Source organism: Canis aureus, chromosome 17, assembly GCF_053574225.1.
Source record: "Canis aureus isolate CA01 chromosome 17, VMU_Caureus_v.1.0, whole genome shotgun sequence".
Classification (NCBI taxonomy): domain Eukaryota; kingdom Metazoa; phylum Chordata; class Mammalia; order Carnivora; family Canidae; genus Canis; species Canis aureus.
Window position 1 is genome coordinate 21,364,748 of NC_135627.1, and position 13,473 is coordinate 21,378,220.

The 13,473-nt window shown below is 32.5% G+C and overlaps 1 long non-coding RNA gene across 14 annotated transcripts in view; it reads right to left on the reverse strand.

The window, feature by feature from the left end:
* Nucleotides 1-13,473, reverse strand: part of LOC144287842 (uncharacterized) — a 435,194-nt gene that overhangs the window by 174,240 nt on the left and 247,481 nt on the right. The window lies entirely within an intron of this gene.

The window sequence follows — 13,473 nt, forward strand, 5'->3', positions numbered from 1 at the left end:
AAATTTGAGAACCAATCCCAATTAAATTCCACCATTGTTAATAGTATCAAAAAAGGGGGATGCCTTTAATAAATAAGAAAATGGATCTTTCGATGAGATTATGTTATGGTAAAAGAGTAAAAATAGGAAAGCACAAGTATTTATAAATCTTAAGATACAAGTTTTACTTAACATCTTAATTTTTTTTCTCATAGGAAATTACCAAAATATTTTTAAATTATTTTCTTTTTAATCTCCTCATACTTGATATTGATAATAAAATATATAAATAATTTAAGTATAACACAGAGTATTCCACATAAAAACTGATAAAGTACATAAAATAGGCACTTTTAAAAATAAAATTTTTCTCAAATTTTTTTCTCAAAGGATTTGACCTTTTCTTCTGACCAGTTGACCATTAGATATTTAATATTGATTCTTGATTTTACCCGTGTGGCATTTATTTATTTGCTTATTTGTTTCATTTTTAGGTTTTCTTTGAAGTATAATCCACCTCCTAAAATACTTGTATCATATTGTATTGCTCAGAGAATTATCACAAAGTAAACATACCTCTGAAAATAAAGTCTTATAAAACCCCACAAAGCCAATTTATCCCATGACATCACCCAATTATCTTTCCCTTCGTCTCCCAAAGTAACAACTATCCTGATTATACTCTAAATATGTTTTGCCTTTTTGAACATTATGAAAATGGAGTCATGGAACATATATTCTATTTTTGGCTTCTCCCACTCAACATTTGTTTTGTGATTATACCATACTGTAATTGTAATTAATTATCCATGCTTAATAGCTGCATTTATGAATCATTTATTTATATATTCCACTCACATGAACATTTTAAACTGTTTTCCACTTGGGTGTAGTAAAAACAATTCAACTACAATCATACTTATACATATTTTTATTGCACATAGAAACACATTTTTGAGGGGTAACAATATTTCCAAGATCAGAGTATCAGCTTTTACCATTCTTATTTTCTAGGATTACACAGTCACATACTGAGCTTTAAAGATTCATACATATAAGAATAAGGTGGGTGTTTAGGGCTGTGTAGGTCTGAGCAGCAAGGTATAGGCAATGAGACGATCCATTTTACCCAAGATCACAAAAGGCATCATTTATTAATGTTTGTTTCTTTTTCTTTTTCTTTCAAACCTTCAGAATAGACTTGAATCATAAAACATGATAATAAGTTGAATCAGGTATATGGAACTAGAGAAGTCAGACATAGGAAGTGGGAAATAGAAAGTAGTTATACTGTTTGTGAATTTAATAAAACATATGTATGAGAAGCATTTGTCCTTTAATATTTTCTATAGATACACCATGAAGATATTAAAAATATTTGGATTAGGGTACATTAAGGAAAATATTCCATTTTAATTACAAAAATGAAGTTTGATTAATTTTTGAACACATCACAACCCACCCCACACCACCCCCAGCCTCCTAAACTTTCACTTCCTATTGCTTGACTCAATAAACATTGTGCATGGAAAATAACCTTAAAAATGTTAAGATATATTTTCCTTTTCCTATGAAAGAAAACAGTATTTGATATAGTTACATTGATGTGTATCTCAGAAATGAGTGTTATTTTAATTAGGTAATTATACATAATTGTAATTATACACATGTAATTGTAATTATACATAATTTGAATTATACTGTACATTATGTAATTATACATAATTTTAATTATACATTTGTCATAAAATCTAAGAAGTTACAGATGAAATATCTACTGGGTCACCACCTAGTCAGTCCTTTTCTTAGAATTCTGCCCCAGAGATTTTCTTAAGGATTATTCTTACCCTTCAAATGAGTCAAATAATGAAGCCAATTTGTGCTAGATGCTTTTTCTTTATAGTCAATCAGCTCAAATTCTTTTTATTCATCTGTTAAAGCCTTCTATAATGCCTCTCTGAGTATGTTCTAAGTTGTGATGTGTTTATTAATGAACACATAGGATAAATTCAATGTAATGATTCTCATTTACAGATATGTAAGTGAAGCTAAAAAGGAGACTCCTTTCCCTAACCTGATTGATATCTTGGTGTTGACAGGATGGAAACCATAGAAAAAGTATTGCTGAGGAACTGTGACTTACAGCACCCTTGCCTTGTGTTATAGCTGACCCTGACTAGGTTGGAAGCCTGCTTTTCTTCAACCCTGTACTGATGACACAGCTCTTAGAGTACTATAGTGCAGATAAGGAGGTCAAATTGATGCTATTCTCACAAAAAATTAAATGGTATTTATTTTCTATTCTGGGGTTGATATCTAGATCATTGGGGCAGGTACTTTTTAACTTGAAAATAAGTTTAATCCATAAATTGAAAGCTTTGCACAAGCAGTATTAACTTACACAATCAGCACTTTCTTAGAAAATCACGTCAGGGAGGCATCTGGGTGGCTAAGTCAGTTAAGCGTCCTACTCTTGGTTCCAGCTCAGGTCATGATATTGGGTCATGAGATCGAGCCCCGTGTCAGGCTCTGCACTGTGTGGAATCTGCTTCTGATTCTCTCTCCTTCCTCCTGCTCAATCTCATTCTCAAATAAATAAAAATCTTAAAAAAGAGAGAAAGAAGGAAAGAAAGAAAGAAAGAAAGAAAGAAAGAAAGAAAGAAAGAAAGAAAGAAAGAAAGAAAAGAAAGAAAAGAAAGAAAGAAGAAAAAAGAAAGAAAAGAAGAAAGAAAGAGAAAGAAAGAAAGAAAGAAAGAAAGAAAGAAAGAAAAAAGAAAGAAAGAAAGAAAGAAAGAAAGAAAGAAAAAGAAAGAAAGAGAAAGAAAGAAAGAGAAAGAAAGAAAGAAAGAAAGAAAGAAAGAAAGAAGAAGAAGAAAGAAAGAAAGAAAGAAAGAAAGAAAGAAAGAAAGAAAGAAAGAAAGAAAGAAAGAAAGAAAGAAAGAAAGAAAATTAATCACCTCAGGGCTAACTGATTTTAGCAAGATGTTTCCAGTATTCACATGATGAACTGTTCTGCACTATTGCTAAATTAAAAATAGGCACACATTTCCTTTCAGTGGAAGGCAAGGTTAAGTTTCTGCCCCCACCTCCCTTTCTATCCATCTTGATAGATATGCATGGGTATATGTGCATATACGTGCACACTTTTAAATTTGTATGTATATAATAAGTGTGTGTGTACATCTTTATTATGGATAAGAAGCTATTTTTCTTTTCTATGGATCTGTTTAAGATATTTAGCCATTCATCTAAAATCATAACCATCATCTAGTGGTGAAGGTTTAAGTAAACTGTGGACATAGGTCTTAACCTCTCAAGTAGAAAAAACAGAGGTGTCCTACTGATAGCATGGACAATGGTAATTAGTAAGACAACTCTTAATTAGGAAAGTGAACTTACATATCTTCTACTTTGTCATTGATAGACTTTAACTCTTAATGGGCACGTGATACCAAAACAATGTGTTCTATTTGGCATTATGGCAAAGTGCAGTGGAAGAAAATAAGCTTTGGATCCATGAAAACATCTCTAACATTGAATAAGTTACATAATCAATTTGAAACAGTGTCTCTTTATCCATTAATTAGAGTTGGTTATATGTTCCCTTCTAAAGCTTAGGTAAGAGTTTTCTCTATACCCCAAGAGAATGTTTAGCACAAGGTAACTCTTAAATAAATGTTGATTTTTCTTCCATTATCTATTCACCATATTCTGTTCAAACCTGACTTATATGTTCTGGACCTGACTGAGCCAGGCTTCTGGTTACCTTCTGTATACTTGTATGTATCCTTGATAACCTTTAGCATAGGTTGCAACCACTGTGCATCAGGTAACTATGTGTTTAGGATTTAAACATTAAAAAAAATCATGGCTTGGATATACTTGTATTTTAGTGGAGAACTTGGCCCTCCGCTTAAGATGAGCAATGATTATGTCCTATGCAGAAAACAAAGGTAAAATAAAAATAATACCTACACCATCATGGGTATCATCTTTTTTGGTGATAATAAGATAAAAAGATATCATCTTTTTTGATTTTACTTTCTGTAAATGAGTAATAATGATGAGACCTGTTCCATAGCATCTTTGTGAAGCTGGGATGAGCTAATATTGCATAGAGTGCACAAAGCAATATCTCACATACAGTAAACATTAAATGGTTTGAAGAAGTATATAATTTTTGCAGCTTTAACTCCTAGATTAAGAGTTTCTTAAAGAATTAAGTGATTTTTTTTCTAAAGAATTTATTTATTTATTTATTTATTCATTTATTTTTTTTTTTTTCATGAGAGACACAGAGAGAGGCAGAGACACAGGCAGAGGGAGATACAGGCTCCCTGTGGGGAGCCTATGCAAGACTCTATCCCAGGACCCTGGTATCACGACCTGAGCCAAAGGCAGATGCTCAACTACTAAGCCACCCAGGTGCCCCCAAGAATTAAGTGAAATTAATAGAATAAGGTCTTTGAATCAGGTATCAAGCCAGGTAATCTGATCTAACTTGCCTATTTACTAAGCCTCTGAAGCCCTCTCGACTCTTCCCAACCAGTAGTTTTATGCGACTAATTTACAAAATAAGCTACTATGGAGCTCTAGAGTTGCCTCCTCCTACGTGATTTTACATATTGGGTAGCAGTGTGCTTTTAATTCTACAACTCAGTATTATATGTTATGAAGTATACAGTGTCTGTGGTATATTAAGTACCTAGTGAATGAACATCTGTCAATTACCTGGATAACCCATAGGAATAAGATGAGTTATTTGGAAATTCATTCTGGTTGAAGTGTATTGTTCTACATGGAGTACAATCTGATTGCAAGTGGTGCTTTATCCTTTTATTATCCAAGTTTCTTAAGATTCTGTCCACATTCTCTTTCTTTATACACCTGGGGTCATTGTCTCAATTGCAGTCTGGCTTCAAGGATTCAAGTTCCAAAAGTTGATCTCACCTGCACTATATTTCTACGTGTCTGTACAAAAATGACTAATATATTAATAACCTTAGAATCTGCATATTTCAGACCTAGTTCCCTATTTCCTGAGTTCAACTACCAGATTCCCAATGCCTACTGGATATTACCCCTTAGATAACCCATAGGCATTTTGAACTCGTTTTGTCCAAAACATAAATCATCACTTTTTTCACTTGAACCTAATATGTTTCTTACCTTGTTTAATAACACTGTCACTCACTCAGTTGCCCAAGGCAACTTCTTGGGAATCATACTATGCATTTTTTCCTCTCTCCTTCTCTCTTTTTTTTTTTTTTTTTTTACATTTTTATTTATTTGTGATAGTCACAGAGAGAGAGAGAGAGGCAGAGACACAGGCAGAGGGAGAAGCAGGCTCCATGCACTGGGAGCCCGACGTGGGATTCGATCCCGGGTCTCCAGGATCGCGCCCTGGGCCAAAGGCAGGCGCCAAACCGCTGCGCCATCCAGGGATCCCTCCTCTCTCCTTCTCAAACAGAAGTCTCCTGTCTCCAATTTTCTCCAGTTCAACTGAGATTGTCCTATGGCCATAGTGTCTCTAGTGCAAATTATGATACTAACATACTGCTGGTCTTCAGAGTTCTAGTTTGTTCACTACTCTCTCGATCATCCACAATGCTGTCAAGCCTCTTCATTAAAAACAAATAGGAGTGCCAATGCCCTGCTTAAATTGCTTCGCTTCCCATTTCCTACAGGCTAAAAATTAATTTCTTAGGAAAGTCTGTAAGTACTCTATGATTTACTGCTAGTGTATGTTTTTGTCTCACACCAGTAACAACAAAAAAAGATCTTCAGGCATTCTAAATTGCATGAATTATACCGAATAAGACCTATCCCATCACACTTCTCTCTCTCTCTCTCTCTCTTTTTTTTTTAAGATTTTATTTCTTTATTTGAAAAAGAGAGAGAGAGAAAACAAACATAAGCAGGGGAAGTGGCAGAAGGTGAGTAAGAAGCAGGCTCTTCTGAGCAGAGAGCCCAACATGGGGCTTGATCCCAGGACCCTGGAATTATGACGTAAGCCAAAGGCAGACTCTTAACTGACTGAGTCACCCAGGCACCCCAGACCTTCCACTTTTTATTCAGGTTTTTCTTTCAGCCTGTCATGCTTTCTTCCAATTTTGGTACCTTCTGTTCCTCCTGTAAAAATCTGATGAGGGTCTCTTATCCTGGGAATCCTTCTCAAGCTGCTTCTCAAGGCAATATTTGTAGTTCCCTCATATGTTCTCTCATAACTGCTAGAACATGACTTTAAAATGGAAAATAACACATATTGTAATTTTTATGTTAATGGAGATTTCACCATATCTTTTCTGTGAATGCTTGGTAAGCAGAGCCCTTTGCCTAACATACTATTTGATGCCTCACACAGAAGTTCAATAATGTTTCAACATATTAATAGTTCTCTAACTTGAAAATCAAGACTGTAGAATAGCTTTTCAGTGTCATACTTGAGCATTATTTAACAAGCCCACCCATAGATGAATTAATTCTTTTGAGTATTTACCTATGTCTGACTTTGCTATTTACTGTTTGAATAGAGCTCTGTAATTGTGAAGTTATGTGTTAACTTGGAGATCTCTAATCAGTAAAGATTGTTAGATTGCATTGTCCTGTAGGACATTAACCAGTTTTGTACTGAATACATAAACTGAGAAATGAATCTCAGTCAATAGCAGAGTGATAAAGATCACAGGCTGAATGGATACACTGGAATGAAGTAACTATTCAGATTCAGGTGCTATTTCTTTGAATTTCTTATTGCTAATCAGTCAAATTATGTTTATTTCTTGTTTTCAAGACAAATGATGGATATATGAAGTATCAAATACATCACTTTAAAATTATAACACAGGACCATATACACAAGTATCTCAGTTCTGAAAGTTAAGTCTATTCAATGCTATCATTTGATAACATCACATATTAATGGGTTTCCTGCCCAAATGACAATAAATAAGAATGTATGCATCACAAAACTTCTATCAATTTCTATCAATACTATCAATACTTCTGTCTTCCTTCCAAGAATGTTTTAGTCCTTAAATAAAAAAATTGCTTCTATTAATTACAATTGAAATTCTTCAATATTATTTTTTTTTCTGGAAAGCAATTCATCATATAATAAAGCATTGAAAAATTCATAATGGTTAAAATTCATTACATTATTTTTTGTTTCATAATTTCGTGTATGTAATATCCAAATTCAAACTTTTTTTTCAAATTTATGTAGTAAACACAGAATTCATCGATTGCAAATTTTGGACTACAAGAAGCAATTAACAAATAACTATGCATTATATTCAGGCTTAACAACAGAGGCTTTTGTTTAGAGACACAACAGTATATTTCTAGCTACCTCTATCAACCCACCCATGCATATTATTACACCCATTCTGGCCAATATTTATTAAAAATTTAATAATTCTTTCAAGTACACATCCTAAGAATAATACTCATGTTGCTATTCCCATTTTGCAAACATACAATTGAGACATGGTATCATTTCAAAAATTCCACATCACTTATAAAGAGCAATACCCTGTATTTCAAGGCTAGTATTAATTTTCTCCAAAATATAAATAACTTCTATTAACTTTGTTTACAAAATACATAAATAAATTAAGAAGAGCTGTTTATTTAATTTTTTTAAGTTGATAGATTTCCAATGTAGTTTATAATATTCTCGAAATCACCACTTAGATTTTAATCAGACCCAAAACTTTCTCAGAAAATCCATAGACTGATTATTAGAAAGCATGGGAAGGAAACCAATTCATAGCTGTTACAGATCAACCAGGGATAGACTGTAAATGGATCAATGAGGTGTCACAGCCACCCAGCTCATATCCTGTCAAAAGGTTCTCACAAACTAGTAATGAAAGACAACCTCTGTCAGCAGTAGTCATGGAGCTGTTATACACTTTTAATAGAGCAATTCTAAGATCATGATGTGCACAGAATCCTACTTGAAATGGCTCAAATGAATCCAGCTATCTCAGGCAAGGCTATAACTGAGTTAAGAAAAGTTTTCTATGTACATTGAGTTTTAGGCTTCAGGTATCTTTAAATATTACTGTACCCTTTTTTATTCCCATGAAACTTGTCTCTACCAAAAATTATGTTTAAGAATGACAGTGGACATTTTGGAGAGAAAATAAATATATTCAGCTATTGTTATCACCCCATTCTTCTATTCCTTATACCAAGTCTCCAACTTTAAGATTTTAATTTATTTGTCCAAAATATAAATTTCCATGTAAAAATATCCATTGCTTCCTGGGTGGCTGAAAACTTTTACATTTAAAGATTATAACCTATTAGCACATTTAAAAAATAAATCTCACAACATCTCAAAGCTAAGGTATTTGATACAGAGTTTTCATTAGTAAAATAAAAATAAAGGACATCCAGGAAGAGGAACATAATTACTTTTATTTGGAAAATATATTCAACTTAATACTGGAGAAAATAAAGTAAAATATGAATTACTAATTAATAATAAAATGTAGAGAAATCAGGGCTAAATAGAATGCAGTATTTGGGAAAAGAAGCAGCTAAAAATGCTCTTAAAGATAAAGTACAAACTTGAATTTTCCAAAGCGTATGCATTCATACATTATACCTTCATGTGCTACCCAAGATACAGTTCTGTCTACAAGCACTCCTCTGAGGTATGAATAACTAATATACCCTCAAAATTCATACCATTCTTTTTTGAAAGTACTGAGAATTTAAGTTATTTATAATTATGATATTTCCTTATTTCTAGGTTTAAAGATTTTTTTTTTATTTCACTTAAAAACTTAGCAGGGATGCCTGATATTGATTCTTCATAATTGACAGAAATAAAGGTATGTATTTAAATGGAGAAAGAAGGAAGGGGAGAGAGCCTGTGGAAGACCAGGGAGGGAGGGAATAGGCAGGGACAGGGAGGAATAAAGACAGAGGAAGGAAGGGAGGTAGGGAAGGGGAAGTGGGGAGAGAGAGTGGAAGAGAAGGAGGGAGAGAGGAAGTGGGACCTAAAGGGGAAGATGGAAGGAAGGAGAAGGAGGGAGAGAGAAGGAGTGAAGGAGGGAAGGAGGGGGGAGTAAAGAAGTGAGGGAGGGAGGGGAGAGAAGGAAGGAGGGAGGAGGAGGGAAGGGGAAAGAAGGGGAGAGAGGGGAATGCTGAGAAAAGGAGAGAGAGGGTGAGGGAGAGAAAGAGGAGAGTTTGTGTATTTTTCTCTCAACTGACTTTCAAATGTTTAAGTCCTTCTTTTTCTATGGGTTCACCCTCCAGATCCTAGTTTCTGTCTATATATTTTTTATCCAAAAATATCACATATCTCTTCAATTCACACATGATTGTATATTTGAAGATGAGAAAAAGATATCTTCCCTGAGGATAGCCATACAACTTCCAATTAGCTAAAGTGATTTCCTACATCTAGATTTGCTTAAAATCTGTGATAGTCCATGTGCAGTAGCAACCTCAGCTGGAACAGTATTTATTTTACTCCTTATTACACTGACGATATCCTGCCTCCCCCACCTCATCCCACCCATTAAATATAGCTATATTTGTGATCATGTGTGTAAGCGCCTTCAAAAAGAAGTAGAGAGAAAAACTTCCTTAGCTTCCCTTATATCTACAATACCTATATAAATATTTTCCTTAGATAGCTATAAAACAAGTTAAAGCAATTATTTTTCCTCTACTATCAATATATTGTGTAAAGGCACAGGGCATTGACGGCTGGAGAAGATAATGCTATTTATAGTTATAGATAGACACAGTAATTCTGGTTTTTATATTGCAATTGTAAATGACTAGCACAATATGCACACGTATTTCCTGAGTTGACTTTCTACATCAGCAGGTACAGAGTATAATTGACATCTTTACAGGAGAAGTGAACTACTATTTAAAAAATTTCCCCTCTGGCACTGGAAAACTATTAGTCAAAATTTTCCCCACGAATGTATATTAAAACACCTAGTAAACTGCTTGGCACATGTTAACTGCTCAATAATGGCCAGGAAAACCTCCATCTGAATCAGCTAATTTTGTAGGAATTTCCAGCATGATATCACAAAAAAGGTATCCACCTGTTCCTACACCCATTTGTAAATTGAGTGATATTAAAAATATTTAGTGATATCTAGTGGCAGAAACAGACAAATGATACTACCCATTGTTATCTGCACGTTGAAAGAGACTCCTGGAAGTATTTTGTGATAGCAAATGTTAACAAGGATCTCCTGGGGGGTCTACAGGGAGGGAATAGATCAATGAGATAAGAGTAATGTGGGAGCTGAAGCTGTATATATTTTATAAATTGTCTGGGGATGAATTTAAGTAATTTAACAATTGGTATGACTGTTTTGGCTCACAGAGACTTAACAAACCCTAGTATGAGACCATCTTCATCTCTAAATCTATATATTGTCAACTTTTTTTTTTAAAGACTGAATTTTATTTATTTATTTAATTATTTATTTATTTATTTATTATCTATTTATTTATTTTAGAGAAGAAAGTGGGTATGAGCAAAGGGGTGAGGGGAAGGAGAAAGATTCCCAAGCAGACTCTACTGAGTGCAAAGCCCCATGTGGGGCTCCATCTCACAAGCCCTGAGATCATGACCTGAACTGAAACCAAGAGTTAGACACCTAAGTGACTAAACCACCAGGTGCCCCTATATTTTGTTAATTCTGAAAACACATAAATATATTAATTTTATCTTTCTTAACTAAGGAGTATATTTATACCTAGAAAGGTGTCAACTAAAATATACTTTGCAGTAGGAAACTTGAGTTCTATTAATCATTTCTTATCTTAGTAACTACCTAACCTTAGGCAAGTCATTTAATCTTATTGTACTTAAATTTTATCACTTGAATTATAAGGATAAAATAAAGATTCTATATGAGATTTAAAAGACATTATTATTGTGTAGAATATGATTAAATAATATAACTTTATATTATATTGTAAAAAAAAATGGTCCAAAATTAACTAAAATGTATTCAGTGTACCCTATATGTGAGATACTTGTCTCTTTCTATTCTTCTAAACTCTTTGGAAAAATACTTTTTAAACTGCCAATTAATAAATAAAAGGTAAACAAACTTCTCAAGCCTGAATAGCTAGAAGTGGCACAGCTAATTTCTGGCTTAATATTCTAAGTCAATTATTCTATCTCCTTTTCATGCAAATATTTAATATGTATATATATGACAACCTTTTATATAAACAAAGAACAAAGTGACAGAATTTAGCTAACCTGTTATTCTGATTAGAAACTAAATTTCTTCCATTATTTTCAATGTCAGTAACTGATACAATTAGACAGAAAATCAGAAATATATAGAAGATCTGAACAACTCTAAAAAACAATTTAAACTAATAGGCATTACAGAAAACTTTACCCAAGGAAATGAATATAAATAGGTTTTAAAAGCACAGAAAATCTTCTGATGGTTACACTGTAGTCTGAGTTATACTACAGATTGCAATTTCATTAAAAGATTTATGTCATACAAAGTATGTTCTATAATCACAACAATATTAAAATAAAATTCAGTAACAGAAAGATAAATTCATTTGAAACCAAAAATAGGAGGAAGAAAGAAAATAAAGATCAGGGTAGAAATCAAAGAACATTTCATCGGTGAAAACCAATGAAACCAAAATGTAGCTAAGAATATCAAATAAATTGTTAGATGATACATGTCAGAAAAAAAAAAAAGAAAAAAAATAGTGTGGTCAGAATTTACAGAAACTGCAAGAGTAAATAAGAAAATCTAGGGGTGCCTGGGTGGTTCAGTAGATTGTCTGCCTTTGGCTCAAGTCATGATCTTGGGATCCTGGGATTGAATAGTGAATATCTTCACTATTTAATCCTATGAAATATTTAATGATGAAATAATATGAATTGTTTGCCACCTCTGTAATGAAATTGAAATTAAATGAAGAATTCTCACCTCATTCTACAAAGGCCACTATTTCATGATACCAAAATAAGATAGTAACAAAATTTCATATGAATACCTCTCATGAAGAAAGATGCAGAATTTTTTTAAAAAAATAGTAAACCAAAGCTAATATATAAAAGTGATAAAATATCATAGTCAAACATATTTTGTCCCAGAAAAGTTAGGTTAACAGTAAAAAAAATCATCTATGTAATTCACCAAATTAATATTCACAGAAGGTCTGCATCTTAGTAGATGCATAAAAAGCATTTGACAAAGTTTAACAGTTATACCTAACAAAATTCTGAGCAAGGGGCATCTGGCTGGCTCAGTCAGTAGAGTATGTGACTCTTGATCTTGGGTTTGTAAGTTAAGCTCCACATTGTGTGTAGAGATTATTAAAAAAAAAAAAAAAACCTCAGGAAACTTGAACTAAAAGGAAACATCCTCAATACAGAGCATCTACAAAAATCCTAGTATAAAGATCATACCTAATTTTGAAAAGCTCTAATTTTTGCCTCTAATATTAAAAGCAGAGTAAGGATACCTATTGTCACCATTTTATTTATCATTGAAGTTTTCAGTGTAATAAGCAAATAAAAATTATAAAAATTATAAAGAAATAAGTCAAGCTCTTTATTGATAAATAGCATGACTATTTATGTTAATAATCTGATGAATGTCATAAATAAACTACAAGAACCATTAAGTGAGTTCAGCTTGTATGCAGAGTACAGGATCACTATTCAAAAATTCAATTTCCAAACAATTGGAAATTGCTAATTTTTAATATGTCATTTATAATAGTATCAAAATATAAATTACTTAGGGATAAATCTGATAAATGTTGTGCAGGATTTGTAATCTGAAAATATTACTTAGAGAAATTACAACAGACCTAATAAATGTATCAATATACCATGTGTGAGGAAGACTAAATATCATGCAAAAATAACTGAAATAACTTAAGTGAATTCTAAACTGCTCTTCAGTTCAGGCATGAGAGTCTGTAATTTGAATTAAAACAAGTTAATTTCCACCAATAATGATTTTTTTTAATCAATACTATTTGGAGCAATTAAGACAATTCCAAATCTCCACAATATATCATTTATTATATCAGTGACACAATAATGCAAGACTCAAAATATAAAGCCCCAGGAACCATAATCCATTCTTCAGTTTCAAGACAATCAACAGATACCAATCCTAAAATGATACAGATAAGAAAAACATTTAAAGTAGCTATTATAATCATACTCAGTGTGATAAAGTAATATGTGATTTTAGTGAATTTAAATTTAAAAATGTCAGCAAAGAAATATAAGGAAATTTTAGAATTGAAAACATGTCTGAAATAAAATAGAAGGAAGATGAAAGAAAAAAGTCACAGAAAGTAAAGAAAGATAAAGTATCCAACTTGAGTAAGAAAAATAAGATTGATGAAATATATAAATATAGCTTCATAGGCTTTGGGACAATATCACTTTGAACATAAGAGAGAAAATGAGACAAAAAATATAAATGATAAAACAATCAACAG